Genomic DNA, 16975 nt, shown 5'->3' with positions numbered 1-16975 from the left:
GTGGGGATGAGCCCCAAAGGCGTCCGGAGAGCGGGGAGGACTGTATTTTTCCGCAGGTGCCAGGATCCCATCCCAGTGTGGTGCAATCACGATTTCTAGAGGCGATTCCCCTGCTGACCCCACTGGAAACGCTGACCTCTGAGTCAAGAGACATTAAGAGAGCTGGCCCAAGAAGCCGGAATCTGGCACTCTCGCCATCCCGGCTCTATGATCGTGGGCCAGCCAACATCACGCCTCACCTGGGTTATCACAACACCTTTCCGAATGGCTTCCTGCCTTCTGCTCCTCTGGCCCCCACCCACAATCTTTTCCTCTGAAGCCGAAGATCCTGTTAAAACATGACCGAGCCTGACTCTTCTCTGCTCTCCCCTCCAGGGGCTTCCCATCTCACTCAGGGAGCAACTCAAAACAGACTCAGACAGTGACCTCATTTCCACCCACGCTAGCCCTTGCTCTGCTCGGGGCACATGGCCTCCTTGTGATGCCTGGAACATGCCAAGCACGTCCCATCTCCCCCTCCCAAGGTTTTTGGAATCCACGTGACTCTCTGCAGCAGTGTTACCTCGTTGTAAACCCACATAAAACCGATTCCCCTGTTACCAAGATGGCCACCTACCCCCCAACATCGCGGCAATCCCCCCCCGCCCCGCCACCCCACCTCTCTCTGCCTTCCTCCGTAACTTTTGTCATCCAACATATTCTAGTAGTTTGGCCACGGAGCCATCATCACTCCCCGCCGCCCCACCAGTAGAAGGTAAGCTCCATGAGAGCAGAGACTTGGCTTGGCTCTTTGAGGGATGTCCTGCCAGCGCCCGGAACAGCGGCTGCACACAGTGGGACTCCAACATGGGTTGAATGACTGGGGGAAAAGCACAGCCGTCGGGGTTAAAAACCTTAAAGTATACAACACCCCTGCTGTCTCAAAGGATGTCTCAACATGTTGGAGCAGAGGTCAGCCAACTTTTTGTAGAGAGGGCCAGAGAGTAACTACTTCTGGCACCGCGGGCCAGAAGGTTCCCTGGTGTGGCCGCTCCAATCAGCACTGTGGTACGCCAAAGCCGGCACACACGACACACAGAGGGGAGAGTGCGGCTGGCCGATACAATCGGATTTCTAAGAACAGGCAGCAAGCTCCATTTGGGGCGAGGATCTTATTTTGCTGACCCACGGGGTAGAAGATAGAGACACATACAGCCAGACGACAGAGAGGGGAGACTCCCTCCCAAACAGATAGGGCAAAAATGCTGTGTGGGCAACACGGGAATGGTGGTGGGGGAGACGTCACCAAGCGGGTGCAAGTTTCGAACGCTAACACGAAGTGATAGGCAATGGGATTCCACCCTGACATCGACAGAAATAACGCTGAGTCGAGTACTCGGGGCACTTCACGTAAGAATGATTTAATAGCAGCTGCTCAGAACAGGATCGTCTGCTTTTACCACCATAGTGCTTGGCACGGAGCTTTGTGCTAGCGTCGATGCTGTAAATGTTGGTTTAATTGTATTAAATGATGACTAAATGTGGATGCGCCATGACGTTCAACCAATTTTCAGAATCTTGTGCTCATATGCTGCCGAAAGGGAAGGGGCTCTGGGTTCGATACCTATAGTAGATCTGATTTTTTTTTCTCCTTTGATGCAGATCTTGCTGTGGTACAAGTAATTTTTAGCGACATTAGTCGACAATATGTTGCCAGCAAGCACGCACGCCATTCCCCAACCCGAGAAGATCAGCATGGTTTGTTTTTTAGCTTTTTGAGAAATGAAAATACCATTCATTCTTTCACCAAATATTGAAGCCCCTCTAGGTTCTTGGCGCTGGGACAAGCAATGGTAAGACTCAGCCCCTGCCTTGGAGATCTTACGTGCAGAGAAAACATGAACAAGTTACTGTGTAACGTAACAAAAAGTCACGTGCCAAAGACTGGGGGAGAAGAACATGGAAAGTTTCCCGAAGAAGGCAATGCATGAGAAGGATTTTTGAAGATGAACAGGGATTCACCAAACAAGTACATGTAGTGGGGGCGGGGGGGTTGTGGAAAATGTTATTTTCCTTTTCTTAACTCCCATAACTTAATGTCTAGGCCTCAAAAAATAGACAGATTCTTCACTACAATGGAAGGAAATCACACGCGCATATCATTATCAGGAAATTCTATCGCTCACCATTTTTCTGAATGGGCTGATTGGTCCTCATGGAGAAGAGGACGAGGGTGATCACGGAAACCCCTTGCAACAAACTGGGAATGGGGACAATTTACAGCTCAGACCACTGCTGGCCCATGGTCTGTAGTCGAAGACAGGGCATGGAATAGAGTGAAGGGCGAGAGCCAGTCAGAGGATGACACGCAGCTCGGCTATTTATCAGCTGCGTGGCCCTGGGACAGTGTCCACAAGGATTCCCTCCAGTTCCTTCTAGCACTCAGTCCCAACAATCCGTAAGCGGGACAGTCCTTAGCCGCGGGCTGTACTTGAGCCCCGCCTCCTGGGAGGCACTGGTTGCAAGACATCTTTTCCAGAAACGTTCTTACAAAGGCTTCTGCGGAAAACCTGATAATGTCGATGTTTTCATACCTCTGCCTTCCTCCTGTCCCACCCTCTCTCATTCTGGATGTCGCTAAAACTGTGCTCTTCTGGTTTTCCTCTCCCTAAGCCCTGCTGACTTCTCCTTCCAGCAAAGCAGAGCCTGGGTGTTTTCTAAGGGTCTGGCCCTCCATCCACAGGCCATCCAAGAGGGTCAAAAGGTACAGACGTCCGGTTGTAAAAGAAAGAAATCCTGGGGATGTTAATATACAGCTCGATGGCTGCAGTTAATAATACGTTGTATACAAATAGGGAGTCAGGTTGCACACCTGAAACCAATGTAATGTTATCTGTCAATTATGCCTCAATTAAAAAAATAAGCCATCCAGGTTGTTCATTTCTCGTACAGCATCTCTGAGAATGACTCCTAGGCTTGTCCCTCCCAGGGCCATCTCTTTCCAGAATCCCGGCTCAGCACCGATAGTTCTCTGCTTCCTTTACTAGAAGTTCCAAGGGTGCGTCTCATGGGTTTCATCAGCTTCCCTCCCAAACCTGTCTGCCCTACAAGCCGAGGCAGTCTCCTCACGGTGCTTCTGTTCTCCTGCTCACTACAAGTCAGAGACTTGCCCCGTGAAAATGGGGGAGACGAGTGCACCATCACATGGCCTCGGGGGAATCACGAGGGCCCTCCCGGGAGCTGGGCCAGGTGCTGAGATGGAGAAAAGCCTCGATGACCATCGCTGGCTTTGAAGAGGGAAGCGCCATGGAGTCAGGGAATAAGAGCCATTTCTAGAAGCTGCAAAAGGCAGTCTTCCCCAGAGCCTCCCGAAGGAGCGCAGCCCTGCAGGCGCTTTGCCCTCCAGTGTGGTTTAAGCCGTTTTATCAGTGGCCATTTGTCCCTGTGTCCACAGGAGGCCACGCACGCTCCTTCCCCCAAATCCAAATTATCAGCCAAGACATATGAGGGTCAATCCTTCGTTCTTCGATCGGTTTCCTTCTCTCTGCCTCTAGCTTGACCCGGGTCTTCTTTCCCGCATTCCTAGACTATTACCAACCCCCGCCACACACACAAACAAAAAACAAGCAACTACCTCCTCATCTGATTTCTTACCTCCAATCTTTTTGTCCCTCCAGTTTCATCTCTGCCACACGCTTCTGGTACCAGGGTTTCTATCCTTCACTTCTGTTAAAGGCCCACATGGTGAGCGGCTAGCTAGCTCCCTGCTGGCCGGAGTATGAGTCCTGACGGATGCCCTAGCTCCTGGTGCAAGCATCTCCCGAACTGCTTCTTCAACCTCATTTTCACGCACTCACCTCCCATCCCAGGGACCCAGGGGCCAGGACCATTTGCTGCTCCTAGCAGCTGCCTTTGCGTTTCTCCCAAACACAGATCTTTTTTTTTCCTTTGTGAGGTTTTTTGGGTTTTTGTTTTTGTTTTGTTTTGTTTTTGTTGGCTCCTGTATTACATGCTTCTTTTCTTGTTTTTGTTTTCTGGTTTTTTTAAGATGACGGCAGAACCTCCTCGAGGCCTGAACCCTGGCCATGGTTGTATTTGGAGATTTCATACTAAACCAAGACTTGTTTTAGAAGATGGTTATAAATAGTGTGACATGTCTTAAATGTTTACAATTAAAGTAAAGCTTTGAGCTGAAAACCACAAAGGAGTGTAACTACCATATTTACAAAACAACCAAAATATTCATTTAAAAATACTATTTCCTGGTACACAACAGAGTGATCAGAAAGGGGACTCCGGCTTAAAGTTCTGGGATTCATCCCCTTCTCTTCAGTAGAGCTGGATCGGCTCCGGGACCAATATAGGCAGGCACACGCCAGCGCAGACACAAACACGAACACGAACCTCATACGGACATAACACTCATCGTCTAAATTTGAGGCCGATCGTAAACAGGTGGCCAGAGGCAAATGACCACCTACTCCTTGAAATCCCCCATGATAAATCTGGAGGCCAGAGGCTTGTGCCTTTTGGGGTTAGGAAAAATTAATCAAGACAGAGATGGATAGCCGGCAGTGAGGACTGCAGACATGATGGGACCTTGGCACCCAGGTGATGGCTAAGGTGAACCAGCTGCCTGGGCAGATGGCCTCTTGCCCCCTCTGGGCTCTAGGTATCATCACCTCCAGGTAGCTCTCATCCCAGCAGGAGGACTTACCTGGAGGGAGAAGGAAGGGCTTGCTTTTGTCCAAAGTGTGGGATCTTGGGGGAAATGGACTAAAGGAGACAGTGCCCGGTAGAAGAGGCAGACACCAGGACTTAGTGGAGATACAAGGTTTGGGCCTAAGAAGGGAGATGGCGAACTGAGGCTGGATGTCCTTATGGATTAGCGTTCTCAGCCAGCGAGGTGGATGTGAAGAGGGCTTGTGGCTGCTGGATTCATCTTTTCTGCCCCCTCCTCTGAAGTCAGAGGCAAAATCATCATCCAGGCAAATCCATGCAAAAAACCCATTCAATCCCCTGCCTGTGCTGTCACAAACCTTGCCATCATCCTACTTGCTAGCTCATGTTACAATTTCACAACTTTATTCCGTGTAATCTCCCCTCACTTCTGCTATGACACCAAGAAGATAACCTGTACCTTGAAGCCCTAGGAAGATGACACACATTGCAAGGTTTAACTCGTGGCCAAAGTCAGCGAGCGGGTCCAGGTCAAAATCCCAAGAGTATGTAAGTTTCACCCACACATGCAAGCGATCAAGAATCAGGAGTCTCCAGACCTAGTGCAGTCTATTAGTTCCATCAGCCACTAGAATAAGGAGATCCCTGACTGTCAGCATGTCATCCAGGAGTTTCTTAATTCCAAATTTCTCTCAGTGGAGTTTTGACATTTTAATCATAAGGCAAGCCCATCTCTCGGTGCTTCCCTGCAGCTACTGTATGTCACATCTGCAGACTCCATGAACAATGATCACTTTTCTGATTCGGAGTGCATGAAAAAGAACACGCATTCCAGCCACCAATAATTTTACTTTCCGTCCCTCACTCTGGATGGCTCTGCAAGCCATTGCTATGAGGGAAATTCAGGAACCACTAGACCAAGGAATAAACTCGGATACCGACACCGGGTGGCTGGTGGTCAGCTGTTCTTACCAGGTGGCTTGCCGCCACTGCCCGGATGATCCCCGGGGCATTTCCTCCCCCTTTTTTTTTAAACATATCCTCTGGGGTATGGAAACTAAGCTTGATGTTAAATTTACCAAAACAGTACCGAGACAACAAACACACCACCAAAAACCGTACAAGTATTACACCAGATCACCTAAAAATGGTATTGGTGGGGGGAGCCACAGACAGAAAGCCCTGGCAAGTGTTGTGACTAACAAGCAGCATCCCAAATTCTATGAATAAATTTTCTTTAAAGAGTCCTACATTTCAGAGCCACAACCAAGTCAATTTCCTATTCCCTCTCTTCACATGGGTAATGAAGACTTAGCTGGCTTATTGCCATTTGGATTTTAGCTCTGAGATGATCCCTATTACAGAACCACAGGTGGAATTTTTTTTTTAAAGGACCGTGGAATGATGTTTTTATCTTAGATCAGAAGAAATATGGACTTTCAGAGGACTCAAAACTTTGGAACTGTGAAACTCTGGAAATTAACCTCAGCTTGTGAAGCAGAAACAATAGAAACTGGGTGCTCTACTCAAGACAGAGTCACCACAAAGAGAGTATTTTAAATAACACAGTGCAAGCACTCAATGTCTGCATATTTGGTCATGGGTTAGTATTTAGCTTTGAGTTATAAAAACCACAGAAGAAACACCTTCCCCAAATGCTATTTTACCGATCAGCACCCTGGCTGATCTGAGACACAGGTGAGTCAGTCAATACACAGTAAAACAGGGCCACAGCTGGGACACAGAGGGGAGAGGGAGAGCCCACTGAATTTAGTGGCACTCTGAGAGAGTGGAAATTGACTGCCACAACAGAGGCTACCTCCTACACCGAAGTATGGCAGAGCGGAGTCAAAATGCGAAGTGGCTCTCAAAGCAACAATACAAATAACACACTAGCAGGAACAAGTGCAAAAGGGATCTGTAACTTTCTACAGGCAACGCTTCTGAAACAGTGCCGTGGCTAACCTCCGACTGTCAGAGCACTCAGATTCGTTCCCTTAATCAGTAACGGATGACTAAGAATTTCTGCCAACTGAATTTTAAGGGACCAGAGGGACTGACTGGGGAAAAAATCACCACAACCACCACCACAACAACAAAACGTGACAAGCAGATAAGCACGGAGGCACTAGCCTCAAGTTTTAAAGTAACTAATTAATACAATGCATGTTTTTAATAACTTGCCACTTCCTCTTTATTTTGAGGAGTGCTGGAAGTTAAAAGGTTTCACTTAATACCAAAAATGAGAAGCAGGGAAGATTTTTAATTTCACCAACCCCCACCTGGTGGAATTCATACAAATTGAATTAAGCCGTTTGCAAAACCTCCTCTATACTTCCACATCTGTCCATAACGTGCTCGGTTTTTTAGTAATTGGATCTCTAGGATAGTCTTTAAAATAATCACATACTCTCTTGACCACGCAACCTGATTAATAAGGAATGAACATTCCTGAAAAGAATCACTTGGAAGCACAGCAGATGTCTTTGGGGATATGAAGGCTTTAATGATAAAAATTAAGGAGAAATGGGAGCTAGGTCACACTGTCTGGTTATTTTAATTGAAACCCAGTCTTCCAAATTTACTTAACAGAATGCTTAAATACACCTTCTGGAGTTCATTTATACATGCAGACGAGAAAAAAAAAAAAAGGCACCAGTGACAATGCAAAAAAGCAATCCTGATTTCTCCAGGACCAACTGGCCCGAGTCCACTCTGCCTTCACAGCACAGACACCCACTCGACAGTCTCACCAATGCAATCGGTCCCACTAAAAGACTAGTAAATAGGTTAAGAACAGGAAACAGCACACTTGTCCTTACTAGTTCCCTTAGCATCTCTCCAGATTCTTACAGAGATCGTCTCGAATACCCACCAAAGGACTGCACCCTAGTTCTTGTTGAAGAAACATCGCCGTAAGCAGAGGATGGGGACCCACGAAATGACAGCCAGGCCACGGAGACCAGACGGCGGGTGGCAGGCAGTGCCGGAGCGGTCCTGTGTGTCTGTGAGAGCGTCCACAGTGAAACCCAACAGGAAAATCGACGCGACAATTCCAGGAAGGCCAGCTCCACCTCATCCACCCCGCCAGGCTCGCCGAGTTGAAGAATCAAAACTCCCTCTTGCTTTCCAACTGCCTTTTCCAGAGAGCCCGGGAGGGCTGCCCGGGGCCCTCGCCCACTCAACGTTCGACTCAAGCCAAATGAAAAGGCAGCTCGGGGCAGATTAATACCCACTGCCTAGTCCCAAAAAAATAAAAAAGATGACTTGGCACTGAGATCTACACCCTCCTTGCTCACGGACACCAGCAGTGGGTCAGTGCCCCGCAGCTGAGTGCTGGGTGCCAGGCTTCCATACTGCCAACGGGAGAGTCCTGTCCGGTTCCCGGGGTCAGCGACGGGTGCCCACCTCCCTTGCATTTCAGTCCTTTTGGCGGCCTCCAAAGCACACGATCACATTATGCTCCAGAGGCCAGGCTGTTGGTTTTTTTTTTTTTTTAATAATATACTGATTATTTTGTGTCGATCTTCTGAATTAAAATACAATACCTGGAAGGAGTTTTTTTTTAAAACATTACATCAAGAAGAACGATCTCGCATACAGACACAATAAAGTGGTTGTTTGTTTCTTCCCAAAATAGAGATCTAAATTGCAATCTATCATCCTGATAAATAAAAGAAAATAGATGTGTATGAAATACAAACATATGGCTCTACACACAGAAGCGATACATATACACACACACATACATGTGTATATTACGCATGCATATAACATATCATATAGACATATGTCTATGTATGTGTATGATGCCCGCACATACACCTAAGAGCAAATCTGTGATGGGTGTCCCAGATTTCAGTTTCCGGAATGGCAGAGAAAGAGTGAATTGAGAATGGAAAGTAATCTTTTAAACACTGACTGTCTAAAGGAAGAGGAAGTAGTCTTCCCAAAAGGAAAAAAAAAATCCTACCCTGTAGTTCTCTCAAGGATGTTGCTTATCACCATGCAAGACAAGAAAGTGCAACTAAAGGAAATTGTCAGGAAAGTGTAAAAAAACCAAATCAAACCAAAACAAAAAAACAGGCTGATTGCAAACCTGCACAATTCACGTGCAAACCCAGACATCCGGCCCCGACCAAAGGTGTGTAGGAGCTTCTTGCTAAAGCGGGAGCAGGAGGCAAAGACCGCCTCCTCCTCGTTGCCTGGCGGGAACGTCGTGACTCCCACTGTCACGCCATTGCAACACCTTGCGGTAGACCAAAGCATGCTTCACATGTTTGGACATAAAAATGCAAACATATACTCTCTTGCCTTAATCATAAGTTCATTTGTCTGCTAACAATAAACAAAGGGATTACTCAATTTCACATACAGATGGTTTCCCAAAGAAGTCCTCACTGAACACAGAAAAGACACGCATACATCAAATACAATTTGAAAAAACTTCTTCATCATGATATGTGAAAGCACTGCTTTGTTAAAACAACATTAAAATTGTCAAAATTTCTGTGGGTCTTGGCTAACTTGTCCGTGTTCTGGAGCTGTGGGGGGGAATTAGCATGAATGTCTAGATTTGAAACACCAGTAAACAAACACGTACTTCACCCCTCGGAAACAAAAAAGAGAAGGATAAACAACAACCACCTTTATAAATCTTCCCTAGAGCCTAATCTGACAACCTGTACAGGAGATTTCCCACCATCAGAGGGTCTAATACATTTCATGTCTTTTACCATTGATGTAAAGAAAAAAAATCCAGCATTAAAGGCAAATGGAACCTATTTTATATTCAATTGCAAATGACTGATGTTTCCCCCGTCTATGCTGTACTGTCAGGCAAGAATTTGGTGCTGAAGGCAGTGATTGCGGATGCGAAACAGGAGGAAGAGAGCAGGTACTTGTGACACCCAGTCTCCTAACAGAAGTCGAAATCGCCTTTCCTGGAGAGCGGACCGCCACTGTGATGCTGGTGCAAATGCAAACCACCTCTGATTCTGTACCCATTCATGGAACCACTCTATGTCGGGACGCCTTGGGGGGGCTCAGATAGTTAAGCATCTGCCTTCGGCTCAGGCCATGATCCCAGGGTCCTGGGATCGAGTCCCGCATCGGGCTCCCTGCTCAGCAGAGAGTCTGCTTCTCCCTCTCCGCCTGCCTCTTCCTCAGCTTGTGCTCTCTCTCTCAAATGAATAAATACAATATCTAAAACAGTGTTTTTAAAGAACTACTCTATGTCTATATAAAATCCTATGTATGGCCACAGTGGAACTGACTTCCGTAGTCCTATATAAATATGCACACGTATATGTGCACACACCTCCACACACACACGTATCCGTATACAAAAGCACCTTTGCAAAATGACTCGGGACACCTGACGGAATTCACTTTCACAAATCCCTCCATTGCAGCATCCCTCCTGCATAAGAGAAACGTTCCTTCCTCTGCACAAAAATGGAAACCTGTACATAACTGAGATATTAACACTCCCCCCAAATGCCTACTCATATCTGAAAAGGGTTACCTGGAAAATAGCAAAATGATATAAGAGGTCTAGTCTAGGAAGGGCAGACCGGTTCGGCTGGATTGTTGCAAGATTCCACCTGGAAAAACGCCTGCCAACTGGGAAAACTTTTTCTTACTTCATTCATACCGTACCCCTCTAGGAGGCCGAGAAGGTACACACTTATCCAGCAGGAGAAAAAAGCATGTACTTTCTCCTTCCCACTTATCCAGCAGGAGAAAAAAGCATCGATAAAAGCTGCTGATGGTGGCCAGTGTGGCATTCCGCCATTGTTCTCTGAGCACTGAAGGGCTGACGTTCAACGGCTCCAGGGCATGCACAGCTACTCCGGTCCCATGACTCACCAAGTAATGACAATCACATAGTAGCCGATTCCTATTGTATGGACCGATTGGGAAATTCTCTCAAATACGATGGCCCCTTTCCTCAAAGGAAATTGCTTTCTCTCTCAGCTTCAAAGCTGGCCACACACAAAACCTCAAGTTCACAATGCCCTGAAGCTACATTACAATCTTAAAAAAATACAGAAAAGTAAGCTTTATTCACAACTCCCAGTTAACTATTATGAAGAACTTGCTCTAAACGTTTCCGTGATCACTGAAGCCCTGCAGTCGGTGGGGGGGGGGGGGAGGGGGACGACGACGGAGTCTTTTTTTTTTTTTTTCTTTTTTTGAAGGCGACAGAAAGAGGAGTGACTCTTTTGTTCTGAATTGTTATTGTAAAGCACCACATGAGAGAAAGGGAACACGGGAACATGGCAATGAAAAGGACAACAGGGCTGACACCCGACAACAGGATATTGAGGACAGCTTCGGAACAGTGTGTCCTTGCAGAACAAAGGCAGGAGGCTTCTTGGGAGAAATTTGAGCAAAAATTATTTTGAGAAGATTCAAATGCTAATGGATGAATGAGAAGGAATCTTAAAGTCCGGGGCAGTAAAAATAGGTCATCATTAAAACACATACACACACATGCGCCAAGTATCATAAAATTAAAACCACTCTCAAATCACATTAAATCACTCACTTTTCAACCCATGATCCACTTTTTGACATTTCTGGATCTGGTTTTGACCCATCTGAAATAAGATACTGTTTTTTGTTAAGTAACTCAGCTAACTTAGTGGACGTTTAGAAGGAAACAGAATTTTTTTTTACAAAAAGAAAAAAACATCTCTCCCCATGCAGAGCCTACTCTTTTTTTTTTTAAGATTTCATTATTTATTTGACAGACACAGATCACAAATAGGCAGAGAGGCAGGCAGAGAGAGAGGAGGAGGAAGCAGGCTCCCTGCTGAGCAGAGAGCCCGATGCGGGACTCGATCCCAGGACCCTGAGATCATGACCTGAGCCGAAGGCAGCGGCTTAACCCACTGAGCCACCCAGGAGCCCCGCAGAGCCTACTCTTACACTTGAGATAAAACCTTTAGAGAGAGATTTCAGGAACCCCCAGGGAAGCTATGAAACGGGTTCTTTGTTGAGAAACCATCATCTCCACCAAGTAACTCACAGGAACGTTAACAGATCAGTTTGGTCAAGGCCCCTCTTAGCACCTACTTGTTTTCTTCTAACGCAGATTCTGCTGAGTTGCTAATAGGGCAACTCATTTGGTGAGACCGTCAGAGTTCATACGGTTTATTGGACTCCCCACATCATGAGGCAGAATGATCATTACTGCAGCCTAAGCTTTTAAACTAAAGCTTTCGAAGAAAACATCCTGTCTTGTGCTGCCTCCAAAATGGCTCGCCCTTTCCTCTTCTCTGTTCTCCGGCTGCCCTGCTTCCTTCTCTTTCCCCATCCTCTCCTTCTATTGAAAGAGGAAGGGGAAATTCGTGGGCTTTCCTCTGTCACACAATGCATCTCATCTGGCTTTGCTATGATACACTGGGGTTAAGCCCTGAGTTCAGTTGGCCCAACTACCCTTGGTCTAGTTTTGGGGTGAGACCATCAGGGTGGTGTCGTGCAAAGAAACACGTACCTTAAAACCAGATAAACCCTAGTTCAAACCCGGCTCTGCCACTTCCTAACAAAGGAGGAGAGAAGCCAGCTACTCGACATATCTCCTACTCACAGATTCTCTTCCTATCTTCTACAGTTTCCTTATCTGTAAAATGCGACAACAAGAGCAATCTCGAAGGGTCTTCCGAGGGTTAAGTGAGGCAGTTTTAAGAGCGCTAGCAAAATTGTAGCTCCCGCACCCTCTTCCCCCTCTTCTCTGAGTACATTAATGATCTGTATTTTTTGTTGGAAACTTCTTCAAGCCGCTTTTGCAAACGGGGAGGATAGCAATCCATGTATTTTTTAATAACATGCACGGAATGTCTTCGTGATGAAACAGTATATGACTAATAAACCAGCATTTCTATTATCAATGTCAATTATTCTTAAATAACTGTCTTCATGTAGGCAATCTGCTGTATTTCCCAACCACCAACATGCCGTGCTTCATTATCCCTGGGTCTCCGACCATGACCCGGATAGAGTCCTCGGTTCTCTGATCCTTACCGTCCCAGACGAATTGTGGGCCAGAATTTTTGATTTTGCAGGAAATCAGAGACCCTGGCATGGGTGGCACCAGCGAGACTATCAAGAACAGTGAAGGGTTTCCGATTTTTCCTACTTGTGAGCTAATCAGTTAGCCTACCAGTTTCATGGATTTTAGCAGAAGATAAGAGACCTGTTGAGTCAGAGACAAAGGATGTTGTTGGTCAGAGCGCAGCAGGCCTGGTGTGTTTCGTGTGTTCACGTCAATTCTCCTTGTCCCCCAAGTCCACAGAGTGCCCCAAGTGTGCACCTCATTCACGGGATTTACAACACAGCTGAGAAACCCAAGCTTAGGAAACCCGATCTTTTACTTTGGACACACGCAAACCTGCCTGACATTTGCCCCTGCCGTTATCTTTATTATAACGGGCAGCAAACAAACCTGCTTTCTACCCTGGAGGGAGATGGCCTATCTCAATCTTCCAAGCGGTTTACTATACAAATACATATCTTTGAAGAGACGGTCTGGAACAAAAGCCATCAGCACCTCAGCTCACAAGAGGTACAGAAATGTGAGAGGTCCCTGGAGAATTCTTTCCCAACAGACACAGCTCCTGTCCCCTCCTGGAGAGCTGGCACGAGAAATCACATCACCACTGGGCTTCCCAGTAGTTAGGGCAGAGGCAGTTGACTTGACACTGAACGACCGTTGAGCCATCCACAGAAGACCGGAGGTAAAAGCCCACGAGAAAGTGCCCCACACTCCTCATCCCCACCATCCTGTAGTATCAGGTGATGGACCCGGGAAAGCCGCAGGGAGCAGGCATGCCCCACCCCCAGATTCTGCCCAAGTAAACAGAGCCCTTAGTGACTTCCTCATTAGTACCGGATCAGCCTTCACCCTTAACCAAAATTTATTTTAAGAGTTTGGAAGTAGGGGCGCCTGGTGGCTCAGTGGGTTAAAGCCTCTGCCTTCAGCTCAGGTCATGGTCCCAGGGTGCTGGGATCGAGCCCCATATCAGGCTCTCTGCACAGCAGGGAGTCTGCTTCCTTCCTTCCTCTCCCTCTCTCTGCCTGCCTCTCTGCCTACTTGTGATCTCTGTCAAATAAATAAATAAAATCTTTAAAAAAAAAGAGTTTGGAAGTATAAGCTAGTTTTGTTAATTCTATGATATTAGAAATCCTATATATAACGTTAAGGTGACTTTCTTTAGCTCACCTTTTTTTTTTTCATTTTTTCTTTTTCAATTTTAGAACTATTTTTGGAGTAAAGCCAGAATGTCATTTCGCCGAATATTTGTTCATTCAACGGGTCTTTTTGAGGTCTTGCTGTGTGCCAGGCCCTGTTCTGGGCACTGGGAATGCATGGGTGACTATGAGAACGAAGGTCTGCCCTGGGAGGGCTTACCTTTCCATGAGGGAAACAGAATATGCACCAGGAAGTGGGTGAGAAAACACCATGATTTCCAAGAACCAGACATAAAATGAAAGAAACAAAAGGAAAGCCATGATAGAGGACGGACGGGAGGATGAGATCTACTTCAGCTCAAAGACATTTCTACTCATACCTGCGCAGGCTTTCTTGCTATTTTGGCTTTGTTCCTCTGCCAATAAACAAGCAAACAATGTCTTAATTTCAGTTTAAAACTTTCCAGCATTTGGGCACAGAGTTTCGATTATTCCTCAAATTGTTAAATGGTCAGTGACAGATTTCCTTAAGGGATGATTTCTTTTTCAAGGACGATTAAAATCCAACATTGCCCATTCCTTACACAGAAAGACAAAGTGGTAAGTTATCGGAAAACAGCGACCTCTTTATTTATCTTAGCAATCAAGTTTGAGAGAAAAGCCACGATCACATGGTGGACCAAAAAAACAGGAACTATGGTACTTAGAATTCCCCGCATGTCTGAGTGTTTGATGGCAGGATATTAGCCCAAAGTTGAAAGCAACCATGGACATGCAGTTAAGGGCACAGGAAGGGTGTGAAGGAAATTAATAGACATTTCAAGAATCATTGGTTTTGCTTTGGCCTCTCTAGAAGAAATTTCAGGAAGGGAAAGTGGTGGATTAACAGCGTGGGGCTTCGTGAACAGGTACAGACAGGGTTGCACGCCTGGAGGGTCAAAGAAGAAGGGAAACTAGGAAAGCCCCCAGCCTGGGAGCTCTGCTGAAGTCTCATTGACAATGACAATAACAAAAGAGATCTCAAAAGAAAGAAATCCACCAGCTAGGTAAAATGGCGTGATTTCTAGAGCCCGTCTCTTCAAGGGGCTGGAAGAGAGAGACACCCCGGCAGGAATCGGCGGGAATCATGGGAGTAATGAGTGGCCACTGTGGCTCAGCAGAGGCTGAGGGATGGGTCTGGGAAGTCTTGGTGGCGGGTGTCAGCCACCCCACAGTGAAACCAGTAAGCAGGTTTAGGAAAGGACAGAAGGGCAGGCAGAGTGTGGGTTATGACACGAGAAGTTCTCAGAGAGCGAGTTAATCCCTGCCCAAAGACCATCGGTCTGAAAACCAAGATTGCAAATGTTTCACTGGAGGCTTGACAAATCTGGAGAAAAAAAACAGTAAAAAGAAAAAAGAATACCTGTAATCCTACGAAAACTAATCCCACAAAGGCTGGGAGGCTTCTGGTGTCTTCCTAAAAACACTCTCAAGGCAGACTAACCTCTGAGAGATTTCTCTTGCATTACCCAAATGTTTCCCATTGTAACTTGGAGAGAAATTACACGGTAATTGATAAAACCGGAAATCAAGACATTCCCTTGGAATTAATATCCAAAGGTATGATCTCGGGGACCCGACGCAAAGATTTGTTTTTTGTCGTGCAGCTCCGTTTCTTATTTGTTTGGTGTTTGGGATTACTTGAGCCGTAAAGGAAAAGAGTTTTATTTTCAGCCAATGAGCGTGCACTTTATCTTGTACATTTTATTCTCTCCTTGAGTCGAATTATATAAGAAAAAAACATAAGTGAAGGGGGAATTGAAAAGCTCAGTACTTGAGATACAACCTAGGGCATCAAAACTCACTTAGGGAAAAAAAACCTAGCTTTAAGAACAGTGAGCTGTCAAGGTGGCTGAGCCGCCTCGAAGTGGAGATGTATTTATTTTGATAATGCGTATGGATGTGAATTGGAAAAAGCATCACAATTATGGGAGAAAGCATTTTATGTTTGGAAAAAAACCAAACCCACTTCTTAATGTCTGCTCTCTCATCCTTACGGTGAAGACTGCCGGTCAGCCCTCGGTACGGAGCTCCTTTAGCTGGTCCTAATGGAAATCAAGACACTTGATTCAGGCCGCTCTGCCTAACCTTCTGCCAGTTGTCTGAGTCTGTTCTTTCTCTTACAAACTCCTCCAAGCGGCTGGCTCTTGTAAATGGATGCAAATATTCCGTTCCCCAACGCCATTCATTGTCGCCCTCAGAGTGGGAAATGCCCTTCTCCTGGGGTGCTGGGCAAAGGGGGCAGGACGGCCGGCAGGGTGACTTCCCAGAAGGGAGCTTTGTTGTGCCCGAGCCACCAACTGCCAAAACATCACGGTCCAAATAGGGGCGCTCTGATCGCCCGGCCCGCCCCCGCCTATCAGCATCCAGAAAGCAATTCTTTGCATGGGTGCTTCTGCACCGTGATGCAGACTGGCAGCTCCGAGGATTAAACTCAGGTCCTTTATGCACATTAGCCCCCTGGAGTGTTGAACTCCAAAACCTCTCTTTTCTGCCGAGTCTACCCGTATCTCACAAAGCCCCAGTTAGGCACTGTGGTACACAGCCTTTCTTCCATTCTGGGTTATCAAAAGAAAACAAAACAAAACACCAGACCCTACAACAATAGGATGGACACGGTAATGACGGAGAGTTTGTACGCGGGCGGGGCGGATTCCAGGTTCTCTCAAGGCTGAGACTGGGAACCCATTTACTTCTTTATCATTCAAACTTCACATTCTCATCAGCAGAGGTTCGCTTACAATGGCCCACGTGATCAGCTGGTTGAATGAACACTGTGTGTGCGTGTGTGTGTGTGTGTGTGTGTCTCCATTAAAAAATGGCTCTCAAAACCGCTTAATGAAAATCGACACCAGTGCCTTCTTAATCAAGCAAAATTTCCTGCTTAGCAACTGCATTAAAAAAAAAAATAGACCATCTGGCCTCTCTGGTATTTGAGGGTTTTGCTCCTCACTTCCTGGTTATCTTTAGCAACGCATTATAATTTCACTTATTAAATTATTTTTACCACGATGAATTTCCTTCTGTGAACTACTTTGAGAAGCAGTGGAGAAAGCATTGTTCTATTTCGAGGAAACTA

At 46.3% G+C, this 16975-nt stretch overlaps 1 protein-coding gene across 6 annotated transcripts in view; it reads right to left on the bottom strand.

The window, feature by feature from the left end:
• MID1 (midline 1) overlaps positions 1–16975 on the bottom strand; it is a 341028-nt gene that overhangs the window by 105906 nt on the left and 218147 nt on the right. The window contains exon 1 of one of the 6 annotated variants that reach the window (XM_044236014.1): positions 8759–8778. The exons of 4 other annotated variants lie outside the window; for them this stretch is intronic. The gene's annotated coding sequence lies outside the window, so the exon portion shown is untranslated. Of the gene's footprint in view, positions 1–7534; positions 7764–8758; positions 8779–16975 lie in introns of those variants that run through there. One more of the 6 variants, XM_044236013.1, reaches the window with a different exon arrangement.

The sequence above is a fragment of the Neovison vison genome, chromosome X (genome assembly GCF_020171115.1).
Source record: "Neovison vison isolate M4711 chromosome X, ASM_NN_V1, whole genome shotgun sequence".
NCBI classification, from domain to species: Eukaryota; Metazoa; Chordata; class Mammalia; order Carnivora; family Mustelidae; genus Neogale; species Neogale vison.
This window is presented reverse-complemented; position numbering and strand designations above follow the sequence as displayed.